Genomic DNA, 14519 nt, shown 5'->3' on the forward strand with positions numbered 1-14519 from the left:
AAACCAAAGACGTCACAAAAAAGGAAAACTACAGGACAATATCACTGATGAACATTGATGCAAAAATCCTCAACAACATACTAGCAAAAGGAGCACAACAGCACATTAAAAGGATCATACAGGGCTTCCTTGGTGGCGCAGTGGTTGAGAGTCCACCTGCCGATGCAGGGGACACGGGTTTGTGCCCCGGTCTGGGAAGATCCCACATGCCGCGGAGCGGCTGGGTCCGTGAGCCATGGCCGCTGAGCCTGCGTGTCCACAATGGGAGAGGCCCGTGTACCGCAAAAAAAAAAAAAAAAAAGGATCATACACCATGATCAAGTGGGGTTTATCCCAGGAATGCAAGGATTCTTCGATATACACTAGTCAGTCAATCAATGTGATACACCATATTAACAAATTGAAGGAGAAAAACCATATGATAATCTCAATAGATGCAGAAAAAGCTTTTGACACAATTCAACACCCATTTATGATAAAAATTCTCCAGAAAGTAGGCATAGAGGGAAGCTACCTCAACATAATAAAGGCCATATATGACAGACCCACAGCCAACATCATTCTCAATGGTGAAAAGCTAAAACCATTTACACTAAGATCAGGAACAAGACAAGGTTGCCCACTCTCACCACTATTATTCAAAATAGTTTTGGAAGTTCTAGCCACAGCAGTCAGAGAAGAAAAAGAAATAAAAGGAATACAAATTGGAAAATAAGAAGTAAAACTGTCACTGTTTGCAAATGACATGATACTATACATAGAGAATCCTCAAGATGCCACCAGAAAACTACTAGAGCTAATCAATGAATTTGGTAGAGTAGCAGGATACAATATTAATGCACAGAAATCTCTTGCATTGCTATACACTAATGATGAAAAATCTGAAAGGGAAATTAAGGAAACACTCTCATTTACCATTGCAACAAAAAGAATAAAATACCTAGTAATAAACCTACCTAAGGAGACAAAACTATAAGACACTGATGAAAGAAACTAAGATGATACAAACAGATGGAGAGATATACCATGTTCTTGGATTGGAAGAATCAACATTGTGAAAATGATTATACTACCCAAAGCAATCTACAGATTCAATGCAATACCTATCAAACTACCAATGGCATTTTTCACAGAAATAGAACAAAAAATTGCGCAATTTGTAAGGAAACACAAAAGACCCCAAATAGCCAAAGCAATCTTGAGAAAGAAAAACTGAGCTGGAGGAATCAGGCTCCTGGACTTCAGTCTATACTACAAAGCTACAGTAACCAAGACAATATGGTACTAGCACAGAAACAGAAATATAAATCAATGGAACAGGTTAGAAAGCCCAGAGAAAAACCCATGCACATAGGGTCACCTTATCTTTAATAAAGGAGGCAAGAATATACAATGGAGAAAAGACAGCCTCTTCAATAAGTGGTGCTGGGAAAACTGGACAGCTACATGTAAAATAATGAAATTAGAATACTTCCTAACACCATACACAAAGATAAGCTCAAAATGGATTAAAGACCTAAATATAAGGCCAGACACAATAAAACTCTTAGAGGAAAAATAGGAAGAACACTCTTTGACATAAGTCACAGTAAGATCCTTTTTGACCCACTTCCTAGAGAAATGGAAATAAAAACAAAAATAGACAAATGGGACCTAATGAAACTTAAAAGTTTTAGTACAGCAAAGGACACCATAAACAAGACAAAAAGACAACCCTCAGAGTGGGAGAAAATATTTGCAAATGAATCAACAGACAAAGGATTAATCTCCAAAATATACAAGCAACTTATGCAGCTTAATATCAGAAAGCAAAAACCCATTCCAAAAATGGGCAGAAGACCTAAATAGACATTTCTCTGAAGAAGATGTACAGATTGCTAAGAAACACATGAAAGGATGCTCAGCATCACTAATCATCAGAGAAATGCAAATCAAAACTACAATGAGGTATCACCTCACACTGGTCAGAACGGCCATCATCAAAAAATCTGCAAACAATAAATGCTGGAGCGGGTGTGGAGAAAAGGGAACCCTCTTGCACTGTTGGTGGGAATATAAACTGATACAACCACTATGTAGAACAGTATGGAGGTTCCTTAAAAAACTAAAAATAGAACTACCATAGGACTCAGCAATCCCACTACTGGGCATATACCCTGAGAAAACCATAATTCGAAAAGAGTCATGTACCACAATGTTCATTGCAGCACTATTTACAATAGTGAGGACATGGAAGCAACCTAAATGTCCATTGACAGGTGAATGGATAAAGATGATGTGGCACATATATACAGTGGAATATTACTCAGCCATAAAAAGAAACGAAATAGAGTTATTTGTAGTGAGGTGGATGGACCTAGAGTCTGTCATACAGAGTGAAGTAAGTCAGAAAGAGAAAAACAAATACCGTATGCTAACACATATATATGGAATCTAAAAAAAAAAATTGGTTCTGAGGAACCCAGGGGCAGGACAGGAATAAAGACACAGACGTGGGGAATGGACTTGAGGACACGGGGAGAGGGAAGGGTAAGCTGGGACGAAGTGAGAGAGTGGCATGGACATATATACACTACCAAATGTAAAATAGATAGCTAGTGGGAAGCAGCTGCATAGCACAGGGAGATCAGCTCGGTGCTTTGTGACCACTTAGAGGGGTGGGATAGGGAGGGTGGGAGGGAGACACAAGAGGGAAGAGATATGGGGATATATGTATATGTATAGATGGTTCACTTTGTTATACAACAGAAACTAACACACCACTGTAAAGCAATCAGACTCCAACAAAGATGTAAAAAAAAAAAAAAAAAAAATGCTGTGATGAGCTCTGTGCTAGTACCAAGAATGGGAGCTCCAAAGTGCCGGGAAGTCCAGACACTGCTAGCGGGGGGCAAAGGACGAACAGTTGCCCAGGACAAAGCCGAGGAGTCTCTTTGTCTTTGAGCTCTGATGCCTCCCCTTATACTCAGTGCCCCTCATGCTCAGGCGCTTCTCCCCCATGATTCCCCAAGGACCAAAGTGACCTCTCTCATAGTCCTTCCAGAATCCCTTCACTTGATTTACTTTATGGAGGTGGATGCCTCCCAGCCTGTGCCAGCCATTTTACATTTGACAGACGTATATTAGTGGTACAGGATCGAGCTATGAAATGGGGCAGGTCTTTTATGTGGCTGGAGTCAGATTTCAGTTGGGGCTGTAGTCGTCTGAAAGCATGATTGGGCTGGACCACGAAGATGGCTCCCTCACATGGCTGACTGTTGAGGCTGGCTGTCATCTGGGAGCTCATCTGGGGCTGTCAACCAACATGTGGCCTGTCCATGAGACTTGAGATTTTCACAGCATAGTGGCTTATTTCTGGGGCAGAGAGAGTGTTCCAAGGTCAAGCATTCCAGGCAGAAGCTACAAGGCTTGTGATGACTACCTTCGGAAGTTCTAGGATGTCACTTTTGCTTTATTTTATTGATCGTCACTATAGTCAGCCTACTTCAAAGGGGGGGGAATTAGACGCTATTTCTTGATGGTGTGTGACGAGACCACTTTGTAATACAGCGTGCTGGATGGGTGATATGGTTGTGACCATCTTTGGAAAATGGATAAAACTCTATAGAACCCTACCTAAAAATGTCAGCTCCCTGTCCTGATGCTTCCCATGTCCCTTTCCTGCTTTATTTTTAAAATGTCTAAGAATACATAGCAAATAGTAGGCACTCAATATGACAACTAATTCCAAAATATGTTGAATGAATCATCAATCAAATAATATCTCAGGTGCTGTAGTCGGCACAGGGACTGTGCACCTAGTACAGTGCTTTGCCCTTTTAGAGCCTCAATACATGTGTGGTGGATTACCAAACTTGAAAATGCATAGAAAATAAAAACATCTCACTGCCTAATAAAAACCAGTCACCGTCAAGAACTTAGACTGTAGCAGCATTCAATTTTCCTACAGTCCAACATTTCATACATGATACAGCCCTAAACCACTGTTTGTTTGAAGAACTTGGTCTTTCATACTTTAGCTGAGAGCCAGTGACTTCGATCTGTCATACAGCAGCAGAGCCACTGGGAAAAATGGCCTGCGCCCAGCCAAGGCCACAAAAAAGAGTGTTTGCGGACCAAGGTCTATGGCATCAAAGAAAGCTAGGTGGTCAGGTTGGGGTGCCCCCCCTTAGCTCAGTCCTCTTGGCCCTGAGGGATTTGGGATGGGTATTGGGAGGTAAAGCACCTCTTTGTGCCTCCCATTTCCTCACCCTTTTCTCAATGGACTTTGCTATGGCCTTTGGAAGCTAGGTCTTCCCATTGGATTCTGCTTTTGTATGTTTAAGTAGAAAAACTTTTCACATGTTGTGTTCAAAAACATATTATCTTTATTCTTAGTTTATGGTTTAATTTTTAATATTTAGATCAGTAATCAGTTTGGACTTATTTTGATATATACTGGACGAGAATTTAAAAAATCTTTCCGAAATGTTTACCCAAATATCCTGACACCGTTTATTTAATAATCTATCCTTTCCCATTGATTCATGATGCCATTTTTATCTTATACTTTATAGTGGTTTTGAAGCAAGAGAACAACAAATCTATGTTTTAGAAAGAATACTGATTGCAAGAGATAGGAGCAGAATACTTGCTGCTAGAGCCACGTCAGATGTTAATTTGAGAAACACAAGGTGTTGGTCGGTTTGGAGCATTTCCTCTGGGGGCGGGCACTGGTTCTAGGGTGGAGAAGCAGGGGAGGTTCAAGCAGAAAAGCTGAGCTCAAAGTGTGGACTGTGGACTTACAGAGTCCCAGGCGCTTTCAGGGGCTCTGAGAGATCAAACATTTTCGTAAAAGTACTAAGAGGTTATTTTACATTTTCACTGTGTTAACATTTGCACTGATAGTACAAAAGCAGCGGTGGGTTTTTACTTACCAGCAGTTTTCTGCTGGTAACTTAGCATGAATCAAGGCAGTGGTACCAAACTGTGCTAATAATAGTCATTGTGTTCTTCGCTGTCATGCGCTCACAGTAAAAGAAAGAAAGGAAGGAAGAAAGCAAGCCAGTTTCAAGAAGAATGCTCTTGATGAGTCAGTAAAAAGCATTAATTTTATTAAATCTCCTTCCTTGAGTATTCATCTTTTTAATATGCTGTGTGACAAAATGGGAACTGCACATAAAGCACTTCTGCGTGCTGAAGGACATTGTTTTCTCAGGGAAAAGCACCGTGTGTTTGTTTGAGTTTCAAGCTGAAATAGCTGCTTTTTCACGGAACACCACACTTACTTCAGGGAAGGACTGACAAACATGGTTACCCAGCCTTGAGTATTTGGCACATGTTTTCTCTTAAATGAATGAAGCGAGCTTGTCACTTCAAGGAAATAATCTGACTGTATTTGTTGCCACTGACAAAATATGAGTGCTCAAGAAAAAATCAGAATTTTAGAAAACCTGTATCCACTACTCATTTTCCTCCTTTTTCTTACATCATGGGTTTGACAGTTTCCCCAAACTTAATAACTTTTCTGATGAGATTAATAGTGATATTAATGAATATGGATTTTTAAACATTGTATAATTAAGTGAGTTAACTTTTTGAAGATCTGTGTAATTCAGTAGACCGGTATTTTTCAGATAATTGGTGCATGATGTTACAAAGTCATGCATGGGTAAAAGAGCCATTTAAAGTGCAGGATAGGCTAATGGATTTTAGCATAACAGAGTATGAAAATTGATATGATTTCAGGTTCCACATTGCAGCTAACATTTTTGTTATCTGAATTGTGGGCAATTTATTTGTTTTTAACTGTAAAATATGCATAACAAAATATGCATAACATAAAATTTATTAGTTATTAAATGTATAGTTGAGTGGCATTAAGTACATTTACATTGTTATGCAATTATCACCAGCCCCCATCTCCAGAACTTTTTCATCATCTCATACTGAAACTCCATTCCCATGAAACAATAACTCCCCATTCCCCTCTCCCACCAGGACCTGAAAAAGCTATTAAAATATTGTCCCGGGCTTCCCTGGTGGCTCAGTGGTTGAGAGTCCACCTGCCGATGCAGGGGACACGGGTTCGTGCCCCGGTCCATGAAGATCCCACATGCCGTGGAGCGGCTGGGCCCGTGAGCCATGGCCGCTGAGCCTGCGCGTCCGGAGCCTGTGCTCCGCAGCGGGAGAAGCCACAACAGTGAGAGGCCCGCGTACCGCAAAAAATATATATATATATATTGTCCCCCTTTTCTGGGACTTCCCTGGTGGCGCAGCGGTTAAGAATCCGCCTGCCGATGCAGGGGACATGGGTTCGATCCCTGGTCCAGGAAGATCCCACATGCCGTGGAGCAGCTAAGCCCGTGCACCACAACTACAGAGCCTGTGCTGTAGAGCCCGCGAGCCACAACTACTGAGCCCGTGCGCCACAACTACTGAAGCCCGTGCGCCTAGAGCCCACGCTCCGCAATGAGAAGCCATCACAATGAGAAGCCCACGCACTGCAATGAAGAGTAGCCCCCGCTTGCTGCAACTAGAGAAAGTCCTTGTGCAGCAATGAAGACCAGACACAGCCAAAAAAAAAAGAAAAAAAATGTTTCCCTTTTCTAACTATATGTCTGTGTGAGGCTGGATTTTCTTCATATACTTCAATTTAGACAACTTATCACAACAGATTGAATGCAGAAGCTGATATAAGGAGTGATCTGCATTAGTTTCCCATTACTGTGTAACAGATATCCACAACCATAGCAACTTAAAACAACACGCATTTATCAGTTTCCAGGAGTCAGGAGTCTGGGTTCAGGTGAGCTTCTCAGGGTCTTTGCTCAGGGTCTCACAAGGCTAAAATCAAGACATTACCCAGAGGTGCAATCTTACCTGAGGCTCAGGGATCCTCAATCAAGTGCGTTGGTTACTGGCCGAATGCAGTTGGCAAAACTTGTAGCACCAAAGTCCCTGGCTCACTGTTGGCCAGGGACTGCTCTCAGCAACCAGAGGCTACCCACAAGTCCTTGGCACGTGACAGCATTGGTCCTTGCCTCTCACAACACTGCAGCTCATTTCTCCAAAGCCAGCAGGAAAATCTTACTCCAGGGATTTCCCTGGACGTCCAGTGGTTAAGACTCTGCACTCCCAACGCAGGGGGCCCGGGTTCTAACGCTGGTCAGGGAACTAGATCCCGCATTCTGCAACTGCAGATCCCGCATGCCACAACTAAGACCTGGCACAGCCAAATAAATAAATAAATATTAAAAAAAAAAACCCTTCAGTCTGCTATGATGGAGTCTTGTATAACAGTGTAATCACGGGAGTGACTATATCCTCACCTTTGCCAGATTCTTTTGGCAAGAAGCAAGTAACAATAAATGGAGTATAACCTTTAAAACTTGTGAATCACTAGGTTGTACCCCTGAAACTTATGTCATATTGTACATCGACTATATACCTCAATAAAAAAGGAAGCAAGTAACAGTTTCTCCCTCATTCGCTTGACTCATTGGGGTCACCTTAGGGTGTGTCCATCATTCCAGAGATTAAAGATACGTGCAAAAACGTAAAACAATGTTACTCTTCTTCCTATTTAAAAATGTGTAATTAAAAATATGTTATTCATGCTAATATGTAATGAGTTTCTAGTTGTTATTTTAAATCAATTAGTAAAGCATTATACTTCTCAATTTAGTGTCTAATAAAGTAAATATTGATAGATATAATCCACGTAAACACAGCTCTTTGGGCTCTTTAATAGATTTTAAGAGTATAAAGTCTCCTGGGAGAACTGTTAATATAATTAATCCTAATGGCAAACAGATTATGAACACCAAATAGCTGGAGTTTTCCAAATGCTTTTGCTGACCCACAGAAATACATGTTACGTTGTGACCCAGTATACATATACGTATGCATATACATATATACACAGATGCATAACCAAGGCAAAAGTTTCATGAAGTAATACTTATTCTTACGCGTAGTGCACATTTCTACTGATTGTTTGTCTTCTAAAAGTTCCTGGTCACAGTCCAACACATTGATTTCATAAACCACTCAATAGGTCAGGACCTGAAGTCTGAAAATTCTGACTGATCATTAGAACCACTTGAAAAGCATTTAAAAATATAGATTTCCAGGGCTAATAACTATTTATATGAACAGGCAAGGTCAAGGAAAGAGTGAATCTATGTTTCTCCTCCCTTGAAACACTGCTGTGAGAACAAGTCTGGGTGGTTATTTTTCTGATGATTAACTGATTTTGACCACCAAAGGACTGAGTCATGAGAGTACATTCTATGTTATTCAGCATCAGACAATAAATTCTAAGCAGAAGTGTCTCCAGGCAAAGAGAAGAGGTTACTGAAGTGTCCAGGGCTGTGCTTCTGGCAGCTCTGAGCTTGCTACATTGTTCCTGGTGGGTAGGATCCTGCTGGGAAAGAATCAGTTTTCCAGGAATCCAGAGAAGTAGATTAAAGTCACTGCCACAGAGGCGGGAGGCCTCTGCAGCCGATGAGAAAGGGGTTCACGTTCTGGTATGACCTTGGAAAAGTCATGAACGATCTAAAACTCTGCCTCCTAATCCATAAAGTGGGAAGAAAGGTGCCTGTCTGGCTGTGTCATTTGTGAGGGTCAGTGAGGTGCTGGTGCCTGGCACACGCTGTAAGTGTCCCAAGACGGCAGGCAGGTGGTTTCCTTGCTGCCCTTGGCGGTGGTTTGCCATTTGAAGTTGGCCAAGTCACTGAGGTCCCGGGGATACTGGAAACAGTGCTGCTGGCTTGTCTACCTCCCAGGGTTGGTGTGAAGGTCAAATGAGAAAGTGGATGGAAGGAAGAAAATGTGATGTGCTGTTAAGAGGAGGCTCCCAGAACAGAGCTGGAGAACAGAACCTATGCTGTGGCGACAGGCCCTGGGGACCCAGAGGTTAGGTGAGCAGGTGCAGAGCAAGAGCACAGACGTGCCACATGTCCCAGCAAGGAGCCTCTGAACACGTGGGGTGGGATGCAGGGAATAACCCCCTTCTGGTTGCAGGCGCTTCGTGTGCCTTAATCTCAACTCATCCCACCACAACAACGTCATGGAAATATTACTACTCAAATGAGAAAACTGAGACTCAACCAGGGTGAATAACCGGCCAAGGTCACGCAGCTTGTAGATGACACGGTAGATGCCCCACTTGTGCAGCTGGGAGAGGATGGGATGCTGCAGCAGCTGCTGCCCAAACTTGCCGATGGGGGTGCCCTGGCTGCTTGGGGCTGGGAGGACCAGTGCACTGCTCACCCGTGGGGACCCGGCAGCCAGCTGGATGGGCCCTCTAGCTGAGCCTCCCATGACCACCAGGGGGCATTCATGGGACCTTCTGCAGGTGAGGAGCTTGGTTCCCAGGACTGGCTTGTGTCTGAAGACTGCCCAGTGGATCAGAGTGTGACACCAGTGACAGCAGCTCCACCCTCCCATTCACCTTTGCCAGCTGCCTCATGGTCATGACACTAGTCACAAGAGAAGAAAGGGTCAGTAGCTCCCCTCCCCAGCCACTCCCTCCCGCCTACTAGATTCCAACTCTCTCTCTCTCTCTCTCTCTCTCTCATACAGCCACATGAATAGTTTCTACAACAGACACCAGATAATTGTCATCCTACACAATTGTATTCTTTCAGGTTTATAAGAAACAGTGCTGATTCCATCATCTTCTTCATCTTTCCAGCTGCTATAAAATGGTATTTGCAGCACTCTTTACAAGATACATCTCATCTCATCTCCAAGCATCTCCTAATGCTGCTAAGCAAAGATGATAAACATCTATGGATAAGCAACCTTGCAACCATCTGTCTCTAACATAAGATAACATAGGTCATGGTAATTTCTCCAAAGTGCATCCATCTTCTATTGAGATGAAACCATTCAGGCATGTGGTAAATTCAGATAGATTCAAGATGTGACAACAGAGAATTTCCTGAGTCCCCCAGAAAGAGTAAACCTAAAACAGTGGTTCTCAGCCTCGGCTGCACAATGGACTCACCTGGAGAGCTTTAGAAAAACTGATGCCTGGGCCCCATCCCGAGTTTCTGATTTATTTGCTCTCTAGTGCAGCTGGGTGCCAGAGTATTTAAAAGCTTCCTGGGTGATCTGATGTGCAGCCAAGCTTGAGAACCACAGATCTAAAAGATTAGGGAAATTGGGCTCAAGAACAATGATTAAAGGACCGGATCTGGTTATTCCAGAGGCAGGAAGGTGACAACTGCTCTTCGGTGTCTCCCATCAACTTTCTGGTATTTGTGCTAATTGAAGGAAAGACTGTCATGAACACCTGTCAGATCTTAACATTTGAAAGTTCTTTTATAGTTTGCAAAGCATTTGATCTTATTTTAACCTCTCCACAATCCTGGGAGGTAGGCAGGGTAACCATGCTTACAGGAGAAACAGGAGCCTCAGAGAGCTGAGTGATTTGCAAAGACCTAAGTGAGAGAACCATTTTGGGAGAACCATTATCCAGAATTTCTGGCAGCCCAAAAGTCCAAACAGTTTTATTTGCACTATTAAACTCCTTTGTCCTCCCTGAGGCAGAACAAAATCTGTTCATGGGTAAAAGATAGGAAACCTTTTAAGAGAAGATGAAGTGACAGAGAAAAAAACCAACCAAAATGAAAAGTTCCTCAGAAAGCAGATAACAGGGAGCTGTCTTCATATGAGTGACAAAGAGCAGTGGTTATTGCTTTATTTTTTCCTGTGTACATAGGGCAGAAGATTACTATGTCAACAGAAGGTTAGATAAGCGAAGGAACTTTCTAGCTTTCTCATCCATGAGCCCTTCAGCTGGAACCTTATATGTGGCCCTTGAAACAGGAATAAAGTGGGAGGGGGGACTCTGAATTGCCTCAGGATGGGATTGAAGGTAATATTAAGTTCTTTGAAAGAACTAAAAGGATTTTACAAGAGTCAGTAACAAGGAAAACCGTTTTAATATTAAGCTATTCAAATTTGCAAAGAAAGGTCTCTGAGATATTAGATTGCTCTCATTCACAGCTAGAGTAAACTTTGGAAGCTGTTTTTTTTTTTTTTTTTTTTTTGCAGTACGCGGGCCTCTCACTGTTGTGGCTTCTCCCGTTGCGGAGCACAGGCTCTGGACGCGCAGGCTCAGCGGCCATGGCTCACGGGCCCAGCCGCCCCGCGGCATGTGGGATCTTCCCGGACCGGGGCACGAACCCGTGTCCCCTGCATCGGCAGGCGGACTCTCAACCACTGCACCACCAGCGAAGCCCTGGAAGCTGTTTTTTTGCAAGAACATCTTATGTGTTTTCCCATCCACTTTCTTTTAGCAACAGCAGCCCCCCTTTTCACTTCATGTGATCCTAGTGGAGCTGCATTCTTGTGCTCCAGGCCCTCAGGTGGGCTCATGAATCACCAGCAATGGTAGCTGGTCCAGGGATGGCATGCATCCCAAGCAGGTGCTATCACACACAGATCAGTAACCCTAGCGTCCGCAAAGAAAACCCCCAAATCTCAGTGGTTTAACAAATAAATGTGTATTTGTAATTCACATAAGTCCAATGTGGCCTTCCATGTGGTCATTCAGGGACCCAGGCTCCTTTCGTCCTGTGGCTCTCCTCTCTTTGGGAGCCTCAGAACCCTCTCTGTTCAGCTAGAAAATGGGAAAAGAGGACAGAGAATCACTTTGGGGAGGTTTTTATGGACCAAATGAGAAGTGGAGCCTTCCACATCTGCTCACATTCCATTGGCCAGACTCACTCACATGGCAGGGGAGGCTGAATGCCATCTAGTTGTGATCCCAAGAGAAGGAAGAAGCAGGCTTGGTGACCAGCTAGCCAGGCTCTGCCACAGGGCCTTTCTCTGGGATTGGTATATGGAGGTTGAGGTGCTAAACTGGGGTCATGTCTGCCTGGAGCACCAGCAGCCATCTTTCCTGGATGCAGGGGGAAGTGTGACCTCCTAGAAGAAAAGTAAAGCACCACACAGAGGGAGGCAGAGCCAGGAGAGGGAGAGCAAGAAAAGAAGCAGAAAGGGGTCAGGCAGGAGGAGGGGAGGGGAGGAGAGAGAATACATTCTGCTGCATGAACTCCTCTGGTCACTAACAACCCTGGAATTCTCAATTATGGATGCCATCAGGACCAGCTACACAATTTGCAGCTACATAAGTGCAAAATTAACCTAGTAGGAGCCCCTATTAAAAAATTATGAATTTCAAGACAGTGACAGCAATGCATTAAACCAAATAAGGGGCCTTTCTGCGTGCAGGGACCTGTATGACTGCACAGGTCACACACCCACAGTGCTGGCCCTGGGGGCTACAGATGCCCTTTGGTGCTTCTGCCAGTTTGATCTGGGTTTCTCTCACCATCAACTAAAACTCCTGATCGCGCTAGACTCTGTTGCCAAGAGGCTGTAAGCTCTCCAGTTTTGTAAATGATAAGAACTCTGCAGTGTGTTCATGAGTCCTAGGGTGGAGCTCTGTATACAGTGGGTGTCAGTAGATGCTGATTGCCTGGAGGCAGTCAGTAGGCAGGGCCCGGCTGAGCTCTGGAGCTTTCTCTGGGTTCTAGGATTCTGTGAATCTACCTAGAGATGTATATGTCTTTTGGCAAGAGAGATGTTTCCCAAGTTTGTGTATACTTTAGTTCTTTGTAAATTAGATCCTATTTTCAGTACTTACTCTTTAAGGAACTCCATGGGGAATCGTTTTGTCAGGCCAAGAACCATTCCTTTCAAAAGCACAGATTCTCCTAAATCGAGTTTGCTAAAGTGGGGCACACGCATGCTGTCACCTAACCCCCTCCTCTCAGTTCCACAACCAATGCCTGCTCCAGAGCCGTCTCCAAAGGCTCCAGCCCTGCCCCAATATCTCTGCATACGACCCAGCCCTCACCTCCAGACAAAATCAAGGTTTCACCAAAGGGGTTGAATCACACATGTACCCCTCTCTCCCACCCCTAATGGAGGTGACTGGATTACATGGCACTCTGTGGCTTCCCTTAGGGAAATGTTCCTGGTCATTTCTGTGTCATCTTCTGGCTCCCAGAAAGAATTAATGTAAGCATTTATCTGGTCAACCTGACTAGAGCTGATCTAGGCCTGAGCACAGGGAAAGGACAGTATTTCTAGAGTCCTTCCCTGATCCTCTCTCTCCACAGAGAATCTGTTTCTAGGAAGGTCAAAATGTTTAGTAGAAGTGTCTCTCTCAAGACCCACATTGAGCAAGGAAGGGCATTGGCAAAATAAGGGATTACAGTCGTCCCTCAGGTTCCCCAGGGGTTGGTTCCAGGACCCCCAGGGATACCCAAATCTGTGGATGCTGAAGTCTCTTATACAAAATGGCATAGTATTCGCATAAAATGTAACACACTTTAAATCATCTCTGGATTACTTATAATACCTAATACATTGTAAGTGCTATGTAACTGCTATGTAAATAGTTGTAAATGAAAGGTAAATGCTGCATAAATAGTTACCAGTGCGTGGCATATTCAAGTTTCGCTTTTTGGAAATTTCTGGAATTTTTTTCCCCCAGATCCATGGTTGGTTGAACCTGGGGATGTGAAGCCCATGGATCCAGAGGGCCGTCTTTATAACACTCTGGATTCATTTCAAGACCACACACACCTAGATCATTTTGATCAAAAGTGCCCTTGGGAAATCTCACCTCCTCTAGGAAGCCTTCCAGAGTAACTCAGAGAAGAGTCAAAAGCTGTTTTTTCTTGTCTGTCTGGAACACCTACAGGTAACCACACCCCTGCCCCATCTTCTTTATGGTGACTACACACAGAGGCTCTCAGTAAATATTTGATGAATGAATGAATGGATTCTTAAGAAGTATATTGACCACTTACTATGTGCCTGGCATATCTTGGGAGATACAAACTCAAGTCAGACATGGACCCTGGCCTCACAGAACAATCTAATGAATGATGTCGATACATCATAAACCCCTCAATTCTCACTCACAGCTTCACTCAGCCCCTGTCCTGTGTGAGCTCCAAGTTGGTGTTCACATGCACCCATGCATTAAGGCACATTTTAAAGTACGTACTCTGTGCCCACAAGGTGGTCGAGACCCAGAGATGAAAGACCTGGTTCCTGCACTTAAGGATTTCACAAACTACTAGAGGCAGTGGCCTGGCAGGGAAGGGGAGGAATGAACCACATACACTTCCATCACTGTGTGGTAAGTACAGTGATGAGGATTTTGGGGGCTGTTCTGAGTGCACGTAGGATCTATAACGCTGAGAAGCAGTGAGGCATGTGGAAGGAAGCCTGGCTTCCAGTCCACGTGGGCCACTTGCTTGTAACCTAAGATAAAACATAATGCACCTCACCACAGGGTCACGAACAAATGAGATAAGGTGGGTAAACTGTAAAGGACCATTCAAATGTTAATTATTAAAGGAATTTTCTTGCTGACAAAGCCATTTCTGTCCATAGCAATATTGTTGGACTGGCTCACTTGAATAAAAGATGTATTTCTCCCATCCCTGAAGCTGCACTTTGGAGCAGCTTAATTTCCTACTGGCTTGATTTTTTTTCTACTAAAG

The sequence above is a fragment of the Leucopleurus acutus genome (assembly GCF_964270905.1).
Source record: "Leucopleurus acutus genome assembly, chromosome: 2".
Classification (NCBI taxonomy): domain Eukaryota; kingdom Metazoa; phylum Chordata; class Mammalia; order Artiodactyla; family Delphinidae; genus Leucopleurus; species Leucopleurus acutus.